The sequence below is a fragment of the Helobdella robusta genome (genome assembly GCF_000326865.2).
Source record: "Helobdella robusta unplaced genomic scaffold HELROscaffold_4, whole genome shotgun sequence".
NCBI classification, from domain to species: domain Eukaryota; kingdom Metazoa; phylum Annelida; class Clitellata; order Rhynchobdellida; family Glossiphoniidae; genus Helobdella; species Helobdella robusta.
In genome coordinates, this window is record NW_008704902.1 from 7,476,779 (window position 1) to 7,485,082 (window position 8,304).

The window sequence follows — 8,304 nt, forward strand, 5'->3', positions numbered from 1 at the left end:
TAATTAAAATTATCCATAGATAGAGACTTATAAATAACAAATTATGATTAGATACTTATTAGAATATTTAGTTTATTTTATTTAATAATCAAATTACAATATATATATATATATATATATATATATATATATATATATATATATATATATATTTACAGTTTTTATCATATATATATTTAAAACGAGATTTATTTATATATATATATACATACATATATATATATATATATATATATATATATATATATGAGAAAAATTCAGAATAGCCCCTCTATGGTATTTAGACTTGGAACGCTCAATGTTGAATCACTGATTGACATTTGCTGCCTTCAGGAAACCCGATGAAAATCGAATGGTGTCTGTCATGTCAACTCAGACAAAGAAAAATATAAACTATTCCGGAATGGTCAAAAGACGGCCAAAAATGGTGTTGGAATTTTTGTCAGAGAACCGCTAGCTCAAGAAATACTGGATATTAAAAGGTTTAATTTACATCTCATGTGGATCAAGCTTCGCATAGAAAAGCAAACAATGATTATTATTTCTGCATACGCACCACAGACAGGCAATTCAGATAAGATGAAAAATGACTTCTGGCTGCATTCTCTGACACTATCTTAACAATACAAAAATCTGAAACAATCCTGATTGGAGACGATCTCAATGGCCACGTTGGAAAGAAAACAGATGGTTTTGACAACGTACATGGCGGTTTTGGCTATGGAAAACGGAATGAAGATGGCAACCGTATCCTTGAGTTTGCTGAAAGTCACGGGTTCTGTTTACTGAACACATATTTTAAAAAGAAGTTGGAACATCTCATAATATACAAAAGTGGACCATCAGCCACGCCAATTGATTTCTTCGCTGTCAAGCTACAACACCGAAAGCTATTCAAAAACGTCAAAGTTATACCTGGCGAATCATGTGTCGCCCAACATGAACTCCTTGTGGCAGACATGTTTGTCGAACTGTCAAAACATAAGTCTAAACAAATGCCTCGGAGAATCAAAACGTGAAAGCTAAAAAGTTCATCGAGAAAAATGTCAACAGATTGTCGCCACACAGTTAGACCACCAATCGCAAGCCAGTACAGATTGGAGTACATACAAAACCGTTTTGATAAACGCTGCAACTACAGTTTGTGGGAAAACTGGCACAAAACGTCAGCATGAACGGGACACTTGGTGGTGGAATGACAGTGTACAAAATGCAATAGCTAAAAAGAAAGTTGCATACAAGCAATGGCAAAATCAAAGTCTGTTGATGACCATAAAATTTTCCGTGAGAACAACTATGCAAAACGTCAAGTTGCACTGGCTCGGACAGATCAGTGCAGAGAGTGGCACACTAAAAACAAAGGTGAACAAATGAAATCTCTGTATCGTATAGCAAAACAAGCAAGGCGTACGAAAATTGACATAGTCGGTGCCTCATGCATCAAAAACGACAAAAATGAGATGGTTCTTGAACAAGATAAGATCAAGCTACAGTTGAGAGAATACTTCAACCGTTTGTTAAACGAAACAAATCTCACCAATGTTAACTTTGACGCTCCACCCATCGAAGGACCGATTTCAGACATCACTGTAGGGGAGCTTACAAAAGCGCTGAAAGCTATGAAAGATGGAAAGACAGCAAGGCCCTCTGGACTTACAAATGACATTATCAAAGCATCTGGTACTGCAGGTATCCAAGCGTTACTATAACTTTGCCGTGAAGTGTGGAGAAATTGTTCAATGCCAACTGAATGGAACTATGGCATGACAGTTCCGCTATACAAAGACAAAGGTGATCCATTGAACTGTTCATTATATCGGGGTATACGTCTGTTAGAACACTCCCTGAAAATTGTCAAAAAAATCATTGAGAGAAGATTAACGTCGTGTATCACAATCGGGAATTATCAATTTGGTTTCCTAGCGGGAAAATCAACAATTGATGCAATTCACATCTTTTGGCAACTGCAAGAGAAGTACCTCGAAAACATCAACAACTATCACACATTTTTGTAGACCTTAAAAATGCATTTGTCGAGTTCCCCGTGAAGCAATCAGGTGGAGTATACGTCGACAACTCATTCCAGAATATCTTGTTCGACTTGTGATGGAAATGTATACGAATACTAAGACTCTTGTCAGCACAACGGTTGGAAACACAGATGCATTTGACATTGGCGTTGGAGTTCACCAAGGCTCGATTTTCAGTCCACTGTTATTTATAACTGTGATGGAAGAAATCACAAAACCGATACGCACTGGTGACATTTTGAATCTAATATATGCTGATGATATCGTTTGAACAGCCACGTCTGAGCAGAATGCAGCACAGATGTTTAAAAATTGGAACAACAGACTCGACGATCATGGATTCAAAGTCAACATCAGCAAAACCAAAGCAATGAACACTGGTAAACCCATCCAATCCACAGCTACTGAACTATGGCCCTGTTCAGTTTGTAAAGCTGGTGTAAGTAACAATTCAATCAAGTGTCAGCAGTGTAACCAGTAGTGTCACAAACGTTGTTCAAAAATAATTGGTACTTTATCTAAAGTGTCCAATTTTGTTTGTCTTGCTTGCATCAAACCACAACAACAAATTCGAAATAACACTATTTTTGAAGCCATGAAGGTAGAGAAAGTCACATCGTTTCAATATCTAGGGGATGTTCTGGATTGTACTGGAAAAGCTGAAGCTGCCGTTCGAACACGCATACGTGCAGCCTGGAATAAATGGCATCTCCTTGCCTCAATATTGATGCGGCGTGACATCCCACTACGATCAAGGCTTTATAAATCTGTGGTACATCCGGTGTTGTTATATAGTGTAAAAACATGGCCAATGACAACCAAACTGGAACAACAACTTCAACGAACCGACATGAAAATGCTCCAATGGATGCAACGAATTAGTCTGAAGGACCACATCAAATCTACCAAAATCCTGCGTCGTGCTGGTTTAGATGATATAAAGGACGAATGCCGGCAACACCGTCTGCGGTGGTTTGGTCATGTCAAACGAAGTGGAAACAGTGCCTTAACTTCTCTTGCAGATGTTGAAGTACCTGGCACACGTCCCAAAGAGCCCTGTAAATAACTGTTTCAATTTGTCTTTTTTTTATCAAGTTGATGAAACTCTGCTAGTAATTAAGACAACCTTTATTATTTCTACAGTGTTACGAAGTAAGCCAGGTCTGCTAGCTTTTATAAGAGCGCTGAACTCACATCGAAATAGGACCTACACGCTTCTTAATGGATTCCTGTGAATTTTTAAGTATTTTTAATATATTGATAAACAACCAGACAATTATTTGAAGAAAATAGAAAAGTTAATAAGTTAATCGGAAAGTATTTAAAAGCTAAAAATGAGATAAATTTTGTTACTGTACACACACACACACACACCACGCACACGCACACTCATAATATATAATATAAACATTTTTAACAAATTAATAATTATTAATTACTTATAATTAATTAAAAGTACTTATAATTAATATTAATTACCATTAGATTTATATCCAACAATTTAAAATGTTTTTGAAAGTAACTGAACAAGTCAAGAGAAATAATTTTTTTTTATATTTTGAATGATTCATCTTTTAATGATTCAAGTTATGAAAACTTTAAAAAAATTTGTGAGGATATATAATATAGCCCACTCTCCCATTTTTACACCCCCTCTAAACGGTCAAAAAGTCGTAGACGATTGCTTTCATAAAAGTGACATAAGCTTCCACTTATACGAAAAACGTTCATTCATTGAACACATCCGTACCTCCGGGCACATACCGAAATGCATGCGACGACGTTACTCATACGTTTTTTCGTTTCATGAAAAAAGAATATTCTTGTTATAACTTTTTGTGTTCTCATCAATTTACTTGAAAAAGACGGATCAATGTTTAGGACATTTTGAGTAATGAGGAGTTTTTTCAAAACATGTGTTTCATCACTGAAACAGTTTTATAATATAAAAAAAGTATGTTATAAAGTTATTATCTTAATCTTTTTTATTTTGATGATCCAGCATAATAGCAAATGAAGAAAAAGTGAGATAAATGTGTGTGTGAGACGTTGTTTAAAATATCCGACTCTGACTATTAAAAAACCCGATTCCGACTCCGGCAAAAATATCCGACTTTGGTTGATTCGCGTGTATTTGCATACATTGGTATCTGGTGTTGATGCCTCTGAAACAATATTGACAAATATAGAAAGTGAATCGTAAAAAATAACAAGTGAATCGTAAAAAATAACTTACATTTTACATTACGGCATTTTAAAGATATAATATATATATATATATATATGCTGGTAAAAAACCAAAACTAATGCAGCAATTTATGAAATCTACCAAATTTCTAGCGTTGGATAGTTTTTTATTGCATTTCTCAATATTTCGAACCAAATTCATGTCGTCATTATTTATTTTATTAACGCAAGAATAATATACAGTTTTCCAATTCATTCTCGAGCGTATAGGACCTATTTCGATTTTCCAATCATCTTCAGCACTTGTTGCATTTTATCTATAGAATTTGTATAACCTAGTACTTGTTGCAGTTTATATAGAGAATTTGTATAGCCCAGGACTTTGTTCCTGTGATTAGCATTTTTCATTATTATTGACTTTCTTAATTTTACTATCTTCTTTATAAATTGATATGATTTCTTTTTCCGGGCTAATTACTTTGGTAATACGGTATTGTGTTTTATTGCTTTGATAGTACTTTGGTCGATGTTGCTTTCTTCAGTGTCTTCATCGGTACCATTATTGTTGTTATTATATTTTATTATTGTTTTTCTTGCTGGGAGTATTGTTGAAATATTTGGTTGTTTGTTTATCAAGGGTTGTTTTATGTCGATGAGAATGGCTTTGGCTAATTTCAGTTGGGAATGGCTGTAATTACAGTACTATATTATATTGGTGTTGTTGTCTAGGATTTCTCTTGTAGTTTCAATATGGTGTGTGTGTTCTAGGTGTGTTTTTATAGAACTTTCCCTTTTGTGCTTGGTCAGACGTCTAGTTAACAATATTGAAGTTACTCCGATATATGAAACATTCTGACGTGCACAGCCGTCAAGGGACATGTAAATTTATATATCAGATGGCTACGTTTTAAAGCCAAACCATGCTATTTGTTATTGTAATGTAAAATTTCAACATTTTGATACAAAATTTGTTTAGAAATATTAGTTTTGTGTTTCTTTTTCAGTTGTTTTTCATCACAAGATATGACGCTCTTTGGTTGGAGTAGTATATTTGTAATTTAATACTATTGTTTTCGTTGATTGGTTAGACGTTATTTTTTATGATTCTTTTCATAATTTTTTCATCAAGTTCGAAAGCGGTTGACAAGTGAGTCTTATAATATATTACTATGTTATTTGTGTTACTATTGTTGGTTGCATTGCTGTTGTTGCTGATTTTTTGTTTTTTGCGTTCTATTATTTTCTTGATCATAGAATTTTTATATTCATTATTAATGATAGTTTAGTGATTCTATCTAGTTCGGTTCTCATACTTTCTATATCAAAAAAATGCAGTTTACAAAGGCACAAATCGTGCTCTTTAGATATGTTTGACAGCATTCACTATTGCCATTGAGACACAAACCTTTGTTTGTTGCTTTGGTTTAGACTGAGGTTTTAAATTCATTTTACACATTTTGTATTAGTGCGTCTAGGAATGGTAGTTTATTGTCAGTTGATTTTTTAATTGTACACTTTAATTTCGACAAGTGTAGTCGTTGTAGAAGTCTTGCTATTTGATCATCATTTTCATATGTAACAAATATATCGTCAACATATCGGCAGTATATATTAGATTTTAGCTCTTGTTCTTCTTTAAACAACATTACTTCGATATGTCCAGCTTAGAAGTTTGCGAAGTTCTTCGAATGGAGAGCCCATTGCTACACCGTTTATTTGGTAATATAGTGTGTTATCCTGGCCGACAAATCAGCAAGTAGACGGTGTAGCAATGGCCTCTCCATTACGAGTACTCTTCACAAGCTTAATACTGTCAGAATATAATACAATATATACTGCCGGTGTATGGACGGTTGACTTTATACCTGTAACATATGAAGATGATGATCGAGTAGCAAGACTTCTATAACGACTAAACTCGTCAAAATGAATATATTGGTATGACGACCACCAAGTTATTGAGAAGACTCACGATGCACGTACAAACTGTCGCTGAAAGAGAAACACAAAATTAAAATTACTAGACAAAATCTTGGACCACAATGTTGATATCTTACATTACAATAACAACCATTATAATTTACGACTAGCCGAATCAATACTCATAGAACGAAGACATCCGATAATAAATATTCAACAACGGGCAAATGGAATTCTTCCTACCAATAAATTTAGAAACAGAGGAATCATTGATAATGAAAACACGTAAAAGTGTTATATTTTACGATGTTGAAGTAAGAAATAACTAAGTAAATAAATAACTTCAAACAAAAAATCAACAAAGTAGGGTAGAGGCGCTATATATATATATATATATATATATATATATATATATATATATATATATCATATTTGAGCATAGTTCTATCGTGCATAAAATAAACAAAAATTTAGGTTTTGAACTAAAGAAACTTGAAAATGATTTACGATCAACCGTTAGAAAAATCGAAGAGTAAAATTGGAAGTTAACTAACGTCGAACATGCTGTGATTTTCATTTTCATCAGTATATATATATACATTTTATATATATATATACATATTATATATATATAATCAATGTTGTTAAGTAAAGTATGATTACCTCAAGAAGGAGCAAAACATCGCTTATAATTTTAGTGTTTCTATCAACTTCAAAGGTGGTTGTTACTGTAACAATATGGTTATTTTTTGCATGTTGTTGAAAATTCTGAACTTGTTCCAATTTGTTAAACTCAACATTAGCTTTAGTTTCAAGTTTAGCATCATCTATTAAACTTCGATGCTTGCCTTTGCGCTACAAAAATAATTTTATGTTAATTATTTGGGAAAAATCAACAAAGACAAATAAATTGTAGAAGATGTCGATGTAAGAAACAAGGTAGCCACAAATTGTAAACTAGACTAGTTAACAATGCATAAGAATAGATCCTAGTTCAGTCTACAATTTCTGGCCACCATTGTCTACTTCAGGTTATCTTTTGGACGAATATATATGCAGACACGCAAAAAGCTTAAGCTTAATAAAAGTTAGGTAAATAACTTTTCCAATAAAATATGAAAACAAATATAAATATTAATTACTATTAAATATTTTTAGTTTCAAAACACAAAAATCATAAAATAAAAATGATAAAAAAGTTAACCTAAGCAAGCAGTACAAATTAGTGAAAGATCAAATTATTTAATTCAAGTCATTATTAAAAATCATAAAAATGTTAAATTATAACACATAAAAACACACAACTTTATCACCATCATTATTATCAACATCATCAGTTTAAAAAATAACTTATTTGTTTGTTATTAATTAAATTAAATTTATTTTTTTAATTTTTATGGAGTGTTATTTTCCGCAAAGAAAAAATAAATGTGTTAAATCAAGTCATTTCATTTATGTCATCCCGTGGCTTTTATAATTATTCATCAGAAAAGTCAGATATAAAGTTTGAAAATGGTGATGCTCATGACTTTCATTTGGTGGTTTTTTTGCTTTGTTCGTTTTCCTTCATTTGCAGAATATAATTTTATGGTCATTTACAAAATCTTATATTTTGGACTCAAAACTAAAATATGTTAAAAAATCTACTGCCATTTTTTAAGGTTATCAACAGATGCTTTTAATCATCGGTCAAACCTAGATCATGAAAATGTCAGATGTGTTATTTTTATTAAGAAGTCTGAGATTAGAAGCAATTTTCAGACAATCTCTTATTTTACTTTTATTTCTAAAACCATTAAATTTTGTAAAAGTTTATGAGACATCTGGATAAAGTTTCCATTCAAATATACATGTGCATATGTACATGGATAATATTGTTATAACCGTCACAAGTATATTTGCACCGAGTTCGAGAAGGAAATGGAACGTTCTGACAGCGAGATATCTAGTACGTTCTAAAGGCGTCGATAAGACAGGTATATGAAAAAATCTTCATAAAATACTAATAGTTACTGATGTAGAAATTTAAAAATAAATATTGATGCATGATATATATGTATATAAGTCTTTTAAGTTAAAAACACTTAATTTAAAAGACTTATATATATATATATATATATATATATATATAATATATATATATATATATATATATATATATATATAT